The sequence below is a fragment of the Pan troglodytes genome, chromosome 5 (assembly GCF_028858775.2).
Source record: "Pan troglodytes isolate AG18354 chromosome 5, NHGRI_mPanTro3-v2.0_pri, whole genome shotgun sequence".
NCBI lineage: Eukaryota > Metazoa > Chordata > Mammalia > Primates > Hominidae > Pan > Pan troglodytes.
Window position 1 is genome coordinate 80,202,680 of NC_072403.2, and position 15,785 is coordinate 80,218,464.

At 34.6% G+C, this 15,785-nt stretch overlaps 1 long non-coding RNA gene across 1 annotated transcript in view; it reads right to left on the reverse strand.

The window, feature by feature from the left end:
- Positions 1-946: 946 nt before the first annotated feature.
- LOC134810238 (uncharacterized) overlaps positions 947-15,785 on the reverse strand; it is a 100,119-nt gene continuing 85,280 nt past the window's right edge. Inside the window, exon 4 of the long non-coding RNA XR_010157840.1 lies at positions 947-1,269. This is a non-coding gene — a long non-coding RNA (uncharacterized LOC134810238). The remainder of the gene's footprint in view (positions 1,270-15,785) is intronic.

Genomic DNA, 15,785 nt, shown 5'->3' on the forward strand with positions numbered 1-15,785 from the left:
TTTCAAGGAGTCTATTTAAAAAGCTGAGAAACAAGGCAGGAATTGGAAGGGGGATGTGCAATGAAGGGAGAGCATTTTCTAAAAAATTATTTAATTAAGGTTGAGAATCTGAGATTAAGCCAGGTTAATCAATTTACCCAAAATCTCACAGTACATAGTGAAACCAAGTTGCAAATGCAGATATTTCTGACAGCAAGGGCCAGAACCTCATGCATGTTATAGTGCATTTTTATAACGCCTCTTGGGGAGGAAAGCTGAATTTTGGAAAGCCAATATCTTTTAAATGTAGTGGTATCAAGTAAGAGGTATTGATTAGTCTTGGTGATAAGAAGTTGACCTAAGACTGGAATTATGAGAAGAAGGAAAGGGCTGATGAAAAATACATTACCAACAAAATAAGACTCCAACAAAGAGGAGGCTGAGCCTCATGAATATGGGAATAAGGAATAGTCAAAGGTGACTCAGGGCTCATAAGTTCCCATACATAGAAAAATATGGTGGTCTGCATCTACCATGAATTTGGCTTTCATATGATGTTCAAATTAATTAATACATTCCATCACAATCCCTCATCTGCTTTTTGGATCTAAATGGTTTTTCACACCACAGCTGACTAATGATGATTTTGAGCTATCGTTTGGCAGCACTGCCCCCTAGTTGTTTCAGGATTTTTTTGTAAAAACATGCTTGACTTTCTAATGTATTTTCCAGAAATCTCTTACATATGAAAGCAAGTTGATCCTTTTAAGTAAAATATTGGCAAAAACAATGAACAGAAAAAGTTCAAAAGAAAAGATAATAAACTTAGTTTTATAAAATTATATTCTGATACGACAGCAGATTTAACTTGAAATATGTAGACATCTTCATGTGCCAGTTATCAGCACAGCTCTCAAGATGGCCAGGATAGCACATGATAATGCAAAACTTAAATACTAGCCAGTTAACCTTGTAAAATTTAACAGGTTTTATTGAAAAATCTCAGAGCGGTAGCTATTTTTATTTTATTTCATAGACAAGGGGACAAAGGTCTCTGCCAGTGATTTGGTCAAAATCTCTTAGCTACTAAGTGGCACAGCCAGGATTCAACCCAGTTAGGGTTTATAGCAAAGCATGTATTCTCAGCAATAATATGGATGTGGCTTCTGAGAAAGTACTTGAGAGGTACAACGCAGTGATCATCTATGTAGCTTCTTCATGGTAGCTTTTGTAGTATCTCTGTAGTGTGCAGATTCTGTTGCAGGGCACATTGCTGCTACTTTTCAGGGGCTAGAGGAATGGAAGATTGTAGTGTTTATGTTAAAGGAGAGATAGTTATACATCAGAACAATAAAAGAGAGGAAACAGGGATATTAATTCTCAACATATCAGTGAAATTTGCTAGAGATCATAAATATGTATGATGCAAAAATATTTTCCATCTAACAAGGGCTGTACTCTTTGCCCCACCACCACTCTGAGTTTAATTATTGCTAGTGGCTTCTTTGTTGTTTGCTTTAATTTTAGTACTGCAATTTTGCAATTACCTGCCAATCCTTCATCTGTGTTTGTTTTTTGTTTTTTGTTTTTGTTTTATTTTGGAATCGTCTTCAATTTTATTGCATCCACTCGTATGACAAATGAAGCAAGTCCAGGCAGCACACAAGGACTCAAAAGATGCTCTAATGTCTTTGGACTTGTTGGTTGAGTAACCATGTTAATGATAACTTTGAGCAAAGTTAATGCAATATTTTGTGCCCCACAAAACATTTTTGAGTTTCTAATTTTGTAAACAATTTTTCATCTTCCTTAGGGCGTAGTAGCCCTTTATTTTCATGAATGTTGAAAAATGATACATTTTTAGATGTACCACAAGATTATAGTTCAAATTCTAGTTCAACACTAAGAAATTCTGAATATATTTGTAGAGAGAGGTCATAGATCCAACCATACAAATTGAAAGTAAAGTGTCAGCAATTGAAGTAATTTATTCATTCATCCAATGAGTAAACATTTATCTCAAGTCTGCTGTGGCCTTGACAAAGGGTTGAATGCTGAAGATGCAGTAATGAACAAACACACATTCTCTAATAGCTAGTAAGTATTATGAACACAGATATGATAGAAATACACACAGACCACTATACAAATAATATTTAAAATCATGTGCTTGATTTTGTTCAAAAATATCTATTCTGTGAACTGAAAATATCCCTGTGAAGACTAAAAAGCCAAAATGGCATTTCATATTATGAAGAAAATATTCTTAGTCTCTATATAGATTATCACAAGTAATTTAGAAAAATAATACTATTTTCCTAGACTGGAGAAAAATTGAATGTACTTCCTTAACAATGATAGACACAGATACAGATACGGAAAAAGAAAAAACATAGACCCGTTGTTTAGATGTATTGTGTACCATTGAGAAAATGTCACGGAAAGTATAATTACATATTATCATATTTAACTAGCTGCACTGTGCTGCTTACACTTGTGTTATTTATAATTCCATGAATAACTCAAAAGTCCAAATGTGTCCAGGCTGCTGTAGATTAGGATACAATTTTTACTTTTACTTATCTGAGAATATTCATCTGAAATTAATCAATTTCAGAGACTTTGGTAGATAATATTTATTTGAATTAAAAATAATAAAATCACTTGTATATTTTCTAGTATCTGCAAACGTGGTTGATAGTAGAACATTTAATTGAACAAGCATGGATGCTGAATAATAAAAATTGATACCAGATGTAAACAATTGATATTAGTAAACTGGTAGGCATTGGTTAAATGTGAAATACACTGGATCAAATTGTTTTTCTACATATTTTTTTAAAAAAATTTACATAAATGCTAACCAATAAAATAAAATCAGCATACCTAATCTATTGGAATAACTTCAAAGATCAATTATTGAACAATTTCCCTTTCTACCAACTTGGGAGTAAAGAATGTTAAAGTTCAAGATAACTAATGGGCAATTTCCCTAAGTAAATAAGGCGAGGTCACATTCACTAGGCCTTAACGCCGAGAGTTCAGTAAAATAGAGGATGCTGGGTTGCAATTCTGAACATTCAGAAAAATAAAAAAGATTAGAAAAAAATGCTACAGGCACAGGCAGATAACTGGCATGTGGCAGTGGTAGGTTTCTTTATAACATAACACTTATAGTTCTCTTTATATTGTATTTGCTGTCTTAAGACAAAAATTGTGTATTTTGAAATTGGTGCAGAGTATGAAACAAATTTGATTTTAAGTATTTTCAATGGTCTTATAATTATTTCCCAAATTTATGTTCACCCCACATGACTTACCCACTACACATTCTGGATATTAACACCATCATTATGTTGGATATCTTATGTTGGGATACTAGTTGAGGGGATATTTCCCAATGCTAAATTTGTGTAGGAAAAGATTCAAGTTACAACGCTTAAAGATCATTGAATAGTTAATATTTGGGGAGGTAAAAATCTCACAATCACATATTTGAGATGTAATAGTGAAGGAATAGGTATGTGGTATAAACAAGGGGCAATTAATGCTAAGAAAATCAGTGTTTCTTTAGTTGTATCCTCAGCAGAGATTTAAATAACTTATTTTTTTCTCTCTTTTAGGGAATTAAAATTGGACAACCCTTTCTTACCCACAATCAAATTCCAGAGAAACCAATTGTGATGCTAATGAAGGAAATAGTCATGGACTTCATATTTCTCTAAGTATTTTCATGCCCATCCATTTGTGGATTGCAATATTTTCCTAACCCAGCTGTTTTTCTGAGTCACTGCCTCTGCCCCATCCTCTTAGATGTGACACAGAACATTTTAATCAGAGAAGCAAAAAGCTTGTTTTGCTGTTAGAACTAATGAGTTTCCAATTGATAAATTACATTAAATAGTAAAGATCACATCAATAAATGTCTTGTCCTAAGATATTAAAAAATTAACATGAAGCCAATAACAACATATGTGAAATGTTCGGTTTATTAATAAAGTAATGAAGAAAATTCTATTTGATTGCTGTGCATGTACCATATAGTTGACCAGAATTTACAATGCACGTATATAGTTTATACCTGACAGCATTTAATGGGCTTGGGAAGACGCTATAAACCAAAATTATCTTTCTCACACCTGCCAGGTCATCTGTAATATTTCACATCAAATTTATTTCGTTAGAGTAAGACAGACATTGCCCACTGAAGTTGAGTGTAAAAAAAAAAATTCTTTTCTAGGAAAGTTATGCATCCAAACAATTGGTGAATTATATTAGTTTTGTCCAAACAGCCCTATCTCTTAGATGCGGCCAAAGCCTTTAAAGAACAAGATAAGGCAGATAAAGGTTAATATTAGGCAAAGACTGAGATATGGGAGATTGCCCCCAAGGGACTGACTGCTACAGGAGACATTCTGCAGTGGACCGCGCTGAAATGAGAGGGGAAGCATAACACCTTGTTATGACACTTCAATGGCAGAAAGGACGATGAGCACCCAGTGTGAACTTGGCTAGGGGCCCTGCACATTATCCATCTATTGCTTTCAGCTACTCCATGTGTCAAAGACTATTATCTCCACGGTCTAGATTAAGACACTGAGATGCAGGGAAATTAAGACAGCGAGTAACAGAGGCAAAAGTAGAGGTGGTGATGACAAACTTCCCTGGGAAAATCTACATATGTACATTAAGGTGTATAAGAATAATTCTAATTATTAATAAGAGACAGAAAAAAGAGAAAGAAAGAAAGTGGGAGGAAGGAGAATGAAAGGAAAAGGGAGAAAGAATAAACAAGGAGAAAAAAAGACTTTTTAAAGACAAATAAAAATAAGTAACCAATTATTGAGTTGCATACCTAACCTCAAATAATTTGTAGGTTGTCCAATAATTTGTAGATTGTCCGTGAATGCTTCAAAAAGTATCCATAATCATAATAATTATAATCATGATCATAAGCAATGTGCATCAAAACCAGACCATGAGAGAGTAAATTTGAGTAGTAAGTTGGCGTATAATATTACCAGATATTTCTTGAAATTAGGGAGTGTGCTGTTTGCCATGCTCTAAGCCTCCTCATGAGAAAATACAAATAATTAACCCCAGTCGTGCTTACATATCTCAAATCTTTATTTTGAGCCTTAACTAAATTCATTGACTCTACTAATTTTCAATTATTTTTATGGAGCCAAACTTTTAAGTGAATTTTTATATTTTGTCTTCTCACTGCTCTGGAGCTTGCATCTTCTTTGAAAGTAGTTATAGGTGACTGACAGGTATGGAAACACTAGAAGAATTCCCACAGAATCATTTCTTTGTGTAGAAAATACAACAAATGCCTATTTATACAGTATGGTGAAGAATTGGGATAGCTTGGTTAATTGCAGTTCTAGTTAGCTGAGGAGTTGTATGGTCAGGGAGGATTAACAGATGGTTATAAAAGTGTACTGTGTGCATTAAATCTATTCTGGGGCTTACCAGTTTTTGCATTCATTTTTAATATATTCATGAAAAGATTTCTTGATGCTGTATAATCAAGCATCTACTATTCAGAAATTGTTTATGGAATAGAAAAGATGATGCTTATACTTGATTGCATTTCGGAGAATGTGTACTTTTTAAGATTTTTGTTTTTACTAAGGTGCCATGATAAACAATTTCTTACCCATGAAATGAATCAGTTGCTATTGTGTCTATTGACCAAAGCTGCGTTTTATTCAGAAGACTTGAGATGGTGACATTCAGGATATGTCTACAGAAGCCACTTTCACGTATATTAATATTATATAATTTACTTCCCAAATAACATATTTAGCCACATCTATAATGAAGCTGTGGAAAAAATTCTTATGTCACTTTCTTTATTTCAGCAACAATTACAAGGAACTGCATGTCAAATACAATCAGCATTCTGTGAGGCTTTCATTTCATTATTTGAGTGTATAATACACACATCTGTAGAGTAAGTAATATTCAGTTACCTGGGGTCATTTTCATTCATGAGTATTTCAGAGACCAGCCATCTCTAAATGCCTGGGGTCCTTGGAAACTCAAATATAAACTGTTCATTAAAATTTCAATCATTTCACACCTAGTGTCACATACCATATGTTGGATATCCAGTGAAGAAACTGCATAACACTCTAAAATTCCAGTGTAGTCAGCTCTGGACAACCCTTTGAGCAGGAGTTAACCTGAGCTTCTTGCTCTCCTGAGATTAGGGAAAATGCAGCTGTGAGCCTATTCAGTTCCTACTCTTGTAATGGAGAGGAAATACCACAATGTAGTTTTTGTGACAGATGAGAGCTGGAATCTCTTCAACCACCACATCTTTTCATAGTGTTGTGTAAAGTATGGTGAAGAGACTGGAGAACTATTACAATTCTGTATTTCTTTATTGAAAGTAGGATTTACTGCTTAGAATAATGGGATTACAGATAAGAGGATATCCATTTCTCAATCACAGCAACCTAAAGGTAAATATAGAAATGTTATTAGCAGACTGAGGAGTATAACTTTGTGAAGAAATTTAGGCATTGATACCTCACATTTTCATATGATGCATCAAAGCGTAGGGATTCAAACATCTTTTGTAATCTGTTACATAAGCATCTTTTCAGAACTGGTTTCCTCTAAATGAGTTATAATTTTTAATTCTTTCTAGAATACTTGATAACACTGCATAAGCCCTTTCATGAAACAAACGTTCATACTAACATATTAGTAATATTACTTCCATTTCAAGGGATTCAAGGAACAACCAAATCTTTTCTATGTGTCCATATATTTGGGATTAACAACCACCAAAAGGGAAGAGGAAGGTGTTGGCATCAAGGAGATATTAAATCTATAATCACCCATACAGGAGTTATGTGTAAAAAAGCTCCTAAGAGACTTTAACTCTCAAGTAAGTTATTCTCCCCCTCCCCAGTTTGAGACAGGACATTCCGGGGGTGTGTTTCTGAAACCCAGGGAAGAAAGAGCCCTCACTTGAGCTTTATGGGGAGTAAGATGCCTTACGTGCCCTTGAGACAGCTTGTTCCCCACACATACAGGAGGAGAAGGGGCCAGCTTATGTAACCATTTCTTAAGCATTTGCTTCATTTCCGAACTGAATGTACTCATACATGTTGAAGGAATTTAAAGTACTCAACTAAAATCTGCTAAAGAATATTCATTTAAAACAGTTTTATTCAGTGCCCAGAATTTTATCTAGCACGTGATTTAAAATTACTGATTTATGTTATTTGTAGGCACAGTATTTTGAACAACAAGAAGATTATTAAGAATTTTACGGTAATACTAAAAACATACCAGAGTTTATTTGACCAATGAAAAATTGTAAAGAAGAATCTAGTCTGTAAAAATATATTTATGCAATGCATTTCACTGTGTGCCCTGTCTCCTAGTTACTACACAGGATGGGAGAAAAGCTTATTTAATGCATTGTCTTCCCCAGCCTCCTCAACACAAAAAACACCCATTTCACACACTCCATTGGGATTGCTTAACTGCAGGGAGAAAATTGCCATCCTAAAAAGAAACCCTGGCATATCCCTGGGCTGAGCCAACCAAGGTGGGGGAAAGAATGTTCCGAGCTAATGTCTTTTTTACTCCAAGGAAGACCAGAGCAGTCACTCTGGACAGTCCATCCTGAATTGTGAATGTTCACAACTATTACTTCATTTGATCACCTCACTCTCTGTCCTTCTCCTCCAGAGCTTTAAGATGTAACCCTACTGCCTCTCCGCACCCAGAGCAGATGAGTCATATTATCATGGACTATTCTTTGTCTTCTCTACATTCCATCTTTTGAGGAACCACTTTATTATCACTTATTAGTAATCGTGTGCAGTCTTGTGCTTGTACTAGGACAAACTCACATTCCCTGCTCATGAGTAAGCATGTGACCAAAACCTGGCCAATCCGAGTACACTATGACCAGAGGACACTTAGTTATAGCAGTTATTTCAGTGAAATGTACATGATTTAACCCATGTTAACCAGAATTTCTCCCATAATTTTGTCACTATTGTGGGGAAAGTTTTTGTTCAATGGGATCTCGATTTTTATATATATATATTATATTATATATATGTATATATATAATATAAATATATATATATGATATAAATTTCGAGCCTGATCAATTTATCACCATACAATAATAACTTGCTGGGAATGTGGCCAAGCAAAGAAAGCAGATTAAGATATGCTGAGAAAGAGACCTTATGGCATTGTTTGGAAATCTGGATCTAGCTGTTCCTAAAGCAGAACCTCTCCCCCTCCCTTGCTACATTAGTCAATTTTATTGAATAAATGAGTTTGCACTCACTCTTTGATACCTTTAACTAACAGAATTCTGACTAAATGCAGAAATTGGTACTGGAAAGTGGAATATTGCATGAGAGAGGAATTCAAATATGAATTTAGCTAGGTCAAGGTAAGCAGTAGGACAGAAATGATTTCCCATCTCTTACTGGGAAATTTATCAACCTCCTTATGTGATGGTAAAGAATATGGTTAAGTTTTTACCTGTTGTATCTTGAAAATCAGACAATGTAAATAAAGTATCTGGGAGCTTTAGGGCACATTAGAGGCAAGCAAACAAGCAAGCAGGCAAACAAACAAACAAAACAAAAACATTTGTTTTGATGCTAGAGTTTATTGAATGCTTCCTGGAGCCTTTAGTAAGGTCCTAAGACCAATTCTGGCTTAAACTAACTTCCCTCAAAGCAGAGAGTAGCAAACATTTCTCCCTAACAAAGGTGACATCCAAGATATCAAAGTTGCCAAAATTTATATGAGCATGTCTTACAGGTTGAAAAAGCCAAATCGTATAAATATGACTCCAAGACAGTCAGTGAAAGCAAAGGTGCAAGGGGGTAGGGAAATCAGCAAATTTTGTATTAGAGCCCCGAAGCCAGACACCAAGAAGAAACTTTATCCTGCAAGGCCAGGATTAGTGTGAGATAATTGAGGCACATATTTCAAGCACAAAATTTAAGGAGGCACTAAAAAATCTTGGTAATCAAGAAATATAATACTTAATGAAATATTTTTAAAAATAAAAAATGTAAAAATTCACACTGAACAAAACATTCAAATAGTAAATCAAGACATGACTAAACTCAAACAATCATTGTTCACTTCCTGTCCAAAAAATTAAAAAAAAAATAGTGGGCCTAGTATTAACAACCATGTACTCTAATGCAGCCAAAAATAAAGAACAGATTACTAGTCTCACTGCCCTGGGCAGAAACAGTGAAATGGGTTGCTAAGAAACAGAAACCACCAGAATGAAATTTAGATTAAGATGAGACTCTTTGAGCCTAGTTACCAGTCGAGGGAGGAAGCAGGTAGCAGTCAAACAAAAGTCAGCTGAAGTTTTAAGGGCATTATTTTCCCAGGAAAACTTCAACATTGGCAAATTCTCAATGCCTCAGACAATTAGCACATCAATGAGTTTACACAAAAAGGAAGTTGCCTACCAAAACAGTGCTGTTCCAGAAATGGAAATCCTCCAATAATCTCAGATGCAGCCATGGAGGAAAATGTCCAGGGCATGTCCTGCAAGAGGGCAGAGAGAGGCAGTTTGGTCAAGACATTGACTCATCTGCCACTGAACCACAGCCACTGGTTTCTGTCCAGCAGAACTAATATGTGCTCTAGCTCAAAGGCCACTGTATGCTACTTACTATTCTCTTGTTTTTCATGTGAAAATGTTTATTCTATGTGTTTATTCTAGTCTTAGTGCTTAATTTTGGACTTGATACGTTGGGGCTTTTTTGATTCCTCATGTAGCTGCAGGTTACAAATTTATTTAGTGCAACATCTAATCTGAGTAAGAGTGAGTTATCTCATCCAAAGATTCTAATCTTGGAACTGCGTGTAGAAATTGAATTTAAGACTTTGGATTATCAATCTTTGGGGAGAGGGCAAATGCATTTTCAGTATTATGTTAAAGTAGTTGCATTAGGTTAGAACTGGCATTTTTTAACATACATGTTTGAATAGAAAAATGTTTGTGGACTACTATGCGATGAACCTAGTGAACATTTATTTTTTTCGCTTTCATTGAGAATGAAGTGTCCTTCATTGCATGGTAATTGTCCTTCATTGTATAGTAATCTGACCCTAGTCCAGGTGTTTTTGTGAGACCAACCTTTTTACTCTTTGTGTCTCCCCATTCTACTGCTCCTCACTAGGATTGATCTTTGGACTCAAATCTGGACACTCAAAATATTCCCTTTCATTGCTATATACTCATTTTTCCCAAATCTTTAGTATGAGCTCAGTTTCAGTTCCAATTACCAATCCATATTACATTATCTTTGATGTTCTTTGGTCTCCTCATGAGATAACTTACTGATTTGATACATTCAAATCTTAAACACAAAAACAAAAATAAACAAAAAAAATCCCCCCAAAGCTAAGGAGATGGGTCCTCTGTGCTTATTTTATTTCAAGAAAATAAGTCTCCATGCTCACAGTCAATAGAAAGACAATTTTCTACTTAAAAAAAAATAACTATTCACAATAACAAAGACTTGGAACCAACCCAAATGTCCAACAATGATAGACGGGATTAAGAAAATGTGGCACATATATACCATGGAATACTATGCAGCCATAAAAATGATGAGTTCATGTCCTTTGTAGGGACATGGATGAAATTGGAAATCACCATTCTCAGTAAACTATCGCAAGAACAAAAAACCAAACACTGCATATTCTCACTCATAGGTGGAGATTGAACAATGAGAACACATGGACACAGGAAGGGAAACATCACACTCTGGGGACTGTTGTGGGGTGTCGGGAGCGGGGAGGGATAGCTTTAGGGGACATACCTAGTGCAAAATGACGAGTTAATGGGTGCAGCACACCAGCATGGCACATGTATACATATGTAACTAACTTGCACATTGTGCACATGTACCCTAAAAGTTAAAGAATAATAATAATAAAATTAAAAAAAAATAAGAAGTTAATTGAGCAGGCTACAGAAGAACCATACAAAGAAATAGAGGAAAACAGCCTCAATGATTTCTTGTGCATAGCACAAATTGCTCTACTGAACAATTTTGAGTACTTATTTTGTTTCAGAAGCTATCTTTTAAATATATTTCATCATTTAATAGGAGGTGTTGTAATCATTATTTTATAGATGGTAATAACGAAGCATGAACTATTTATGCTATTTGTTCATCATTGCATAACCATTAAATGGCAGAGTTGGAATTCAAAACCAGACGGCCTACACACAGAATCCAAGCACCTACTCCTTTCATAAGTGCCACTTATTCATAGTACAGGTGAGAAAATCACCATGGAATGGATGAGTGAATGGATTCAAACCTATTTTATGCCAGACTAAAGGCAAACAATATGCCTGGACTTAAAATGAATGAAGTTCTTAATAAAAGGACCTCATGCCATAGTGTAAGTCATGCTACACAGAGAGAAATGTTGTTTGCACCGAGAACAGCCCTATCCCCACAAGGGTAAGGGAGCACTGACCACGTTTATACAATCTCTACATCCGTATCAAAGGGGTAGAATTACCTTTATCCCCTGTGCTACCCGTTGTTCTTTCTTCCCATTCCCTACCCCAAATATGCACACAATTACTGCCCTTAGCACATTTAGGCAAATGTTGCCTCTGACCTACCTCTTCTGACATTTGCTATTTAAGAATATTCAACAAAGTGCTTATTTTATAGGCCTTGTTTTATTTTTTGTTACTTTCAGCATGAAAGCTACTCACCATAAGTGCTTTATTTTCACTGTGCTTCCAGCTAAATCCCGCACAGTAAAACAAATTAAGCAGATGGCAGACTTAAATGTTAAAGATTGGAAAAAAATGTATGAAGAAATTTTAGGATAAATTAGAATATAGGATCACATATATTGAAGTGAGATGAATCAGAGGTTAAAGTCACAGAGAATTTTAAAGCATTTAGCTTCAGTGAAGATATATGAATGATTCAGGACAGGAGCTGAAAGTGTCCTCTCATGACAAGTGTGCCTTCATAATGCTTAACTCCCAAATTAGTCAAATGCCTTATGTGGCTTTCTTGCCTCATGAGGTCATGCATATTACCACTGCTATCTTTCTTTCTTTTCAGAGTAAAATGTTCACAGCCTCAATCATCATGGGGAAGGTTCAAAGGACAGAGGTTTATGTGGTTTAATATGAGTGATGCCTATGGAGAGTCCAGATAAAAAAAGAAAATAAATTTTCATCCTCTGTCTATTACTAGTTTCTCTGAATTCTCCTATTAGGGAATATACATTCACTGTAAAAATTTTGAGCTCTGTTAAAATGCAAATTTCCCTGGGAGCATTCAATCTCATGAGTCATTTTCAACTATGAGTAAACGAAATTAGCAGATGATTTCCTAAGAACAGGTTTGAGTAGAGAGAAGGAAGGAGGAAGCATAAGGCTGCCAAGGACCAGGATTAAGTCCTTAAACTCAAGTTCCTAAGATAGGAGTGTTCTAAAGTCAAAATATGTCTCATAAAATATTATCTCAGAGCTAGTCTTGATATTCATAAATTTAAAGATAAGTAGTATTGTTTTGAATTAGTTTAAACAGAAAAGTTGTAAAAGCAAGGGAAAAACAAAGAAGCCAACATGTATTTAGTTTCTTTTATATATTAGGGGTTTTACTCTCTCCAGCCGTCACAACTCTCTGTGATATTTTCATGAACCCCATTTTATCTATGAGGACAATGAGCCTCAGAAATGTTACTTGACTTGACAAAGGTCACACATCTGATAAATAGTGTAGAGGAAAGATTCTGATTCCATTTCTCTGTAAAGCTTGGGTTTTCCCCACACCAAATGGCAATGGCTTTCTGGTGTCAAATAACCTAACTGTGTGCTGACATTTAAAAATCATTAAACAGGGAATGATAATTATATTCCAAAAAATAAAGGGACAAAACATACTAATACCAATACAATATAACTAATATCTTTGGCTGTGATCAGGAAGATGTAATTAGAGAAAAATGGAAGAATTGTTAGAAGAAGGGAAAGAGGACATACCCAAGGGGACATAGAAGGCAACTTGAACTAACTTATAATTGCACCCAGCTGCCATTAGGATCCACTTCAATGCTCATGTAATTTCCATAGACCCAAGACTCACTTATTTCTGACACAGCATATTAATCTAAAGACAAAAAGTGTAGGGGTTGATTAAAGACCTTCAAAACTCTATCAAGATAATTTAATGGTAAACGAAGAAAAAAATATTCCAGTGAGACATTTTAAGAAAATATCAGCTAGAAGTATTTTATTTTTATTATGCTGAAATCGAGGCATGTCATACCTAGTCTTTTTGTCTCTGTAGTTAAAGTTTTGTGACATTCTATGAGCCAGAGCAAGTAGCAATATACAATTAGACTAGCCTCCCTTCGTGGCATAGACTTTTGGTGGGACAAGAAGCATTATCTCTCCACTATAAATGACAAAGAAAGTCTGCATGGGCATGCCCAGGCAAATGAAAAGCTACTTTTGAAGGGTTTATATTACAGAAAAAAAGACTCTAATAATTTATATTAACTACAAAAATGCCTCCAGAAGATTAGAATAATAGAAAAGCATTTATAATATCCAGGAGGGAAGAGCCATATAAATAGAACTGAGACTATTTCCTTGGGAAGTTTGTAGAGGAACACATTTTAAATAAAGTTATGTCAAAAATATAATTTCTTATTTTATGTGAAAGTGTTTGAATAGCCAGTCATGGTTACAGAGAAACCATGTTTTGTATCTAGTGGTACAAATTAACATATATATCATCTACAGAGCTTGAGGTCATAGGCTTCTAACACTTTCTTATTTTCTTATAGATTATGTATTCTTGATAGTAGTGATATATTTTTGTTTGAAATACAATTAAATTTCTGAATTTTGTATTTAATAAAATATTAAGGTTTATAAACAAACTGTTATCAGAAGGAACAGTAATTTTCCCTCAGGTATGTATAATGAAAAATAATATTTTCCGAGCCAACTGAGGGGATAATTCTTTCTGTAGACAGTGCTCCCAATTTTTTTTTTATTTTCCTCTAACTCTCCTCATTTCCTACTTCCCACACACCTCCATTTGTAGACAGGTACAAAGGTACTCAGGATTACATGTAGGAGTGTTCAATTAGGACTCCCTGTTTGAATGTACACTGACCCTGCCAATTTACTGTGTTTCAGATGAATATGAGTGCATGAAGCAGCAGAGGCTGCTAAGCATGCTGAAGAATGGACCCTTGTTCAGGACAGAGACACAAACAGGACCAGGTGACCTCAATTATTTGTGAATGGAGAATGGGTGTATGAACTGTCTCTTTAAACTCTGCCAAAGACAACTAGTTAATATTACATTATTAAAAATGAAAAGGAAGTTTCATTCTACTAACAATACAAGTGCAGTAAAATACTTTATATGTTATAGTTGCTCCATAAATTTTAGGCTCCATCTGTTGATCATTTTTTTACCACCAGAATATAGAGAAAACAATGAAGGAACTTCCACTTTGAGCTTATCTGAGCCACACAGAGGAAAAAAGTGGTAAACAGAAATAATAGGAAAGTTTAGAAAAAAATGTATTGTTCTTTCATAATTAAATGTACTATGTATTTTTTAAAGAAATAACTTCAGCTATTTTGAATCTATATCCCTTTCTTAAGGATAATAAAAACTTTAACATATTTGAACTCCTCACTGAATACCTCACTCCCTGCCTTATCTAACTGTCTTCATTTTTTTGGTTAGGAAATTTAATACTACATTGTTTATGTAAGACATGGTTTTCTGATGACCCCAGTATTTAATTATATTTGACAGTATTATTTGCTCACCACAAGTTTTGTTTTGTTTTGTTTTATTATTTCTTTAAAAATCTACTCATTTCTCTACGTTTACAATTATTATTGCTAAAATTCATCCCTTAAATATTATTTTTGTGATGATCTATGAAACATGAACACTTTTATTCTTTGTCTAGAATTGCCTTAATTCCCCTTGTTCTTTGATGTTATTTAGGCTGGGCATAGAACTATAGGTTGCCAGCTTCTGTGCCTCAGCATCATTTTCTGAATATATTGTAGTTAATAAGAAGTGTTTTGCCAACTTAATTTTCATATTTTGAAGATGATAATATACCTTTTTTATAATTTTTAAACAATGTGTGAAGTTTCTCTATAGTATGTACTTGTATCCAGTGCTATACTATTCTTCTACACAGAATGATCTATTGAAAATGCAATATAGTCAGTTACATTATGATATTGCTTCAAATCCTGCACCACCCCCATATCTACAGGATAAAATTCAAATTTATCAGGAAAGCCGCAATGGTTCATGCCGATCCCTATAGCCTTATCTCTGACCATTGTAGACCTCACACTTTATGTGCCAGACACATAAAAATACTTCTCATTCACTGAACATACCATGCTGTTTTTAGGTTCTGAGTGTTTCTTTATTCTGTTCTCTCTACTAAAAGTATCTTCCTTCTCATTCTCAATTTTATTTTTAACTAATAAATTTTCCTTAATATTTAAGCCTTTATTGAAACCTTATCTCTTCCAAGAAGCTTGACCTAACTCCTCCAGTATGAGGTAACTGTGTTTCTTCTGTGCTCCCAAAATACTCCATTTATGTGAATGACTCTCCCAATGGATCTTAAGTTTCTTGGTATCAGGGGCTATGTCTAACACATTTCTAGCCCCTATCATATATACTACTCTTCACTTAGAAGATGCTTAGTATATATTTGCTGAGTATTTAAAATAA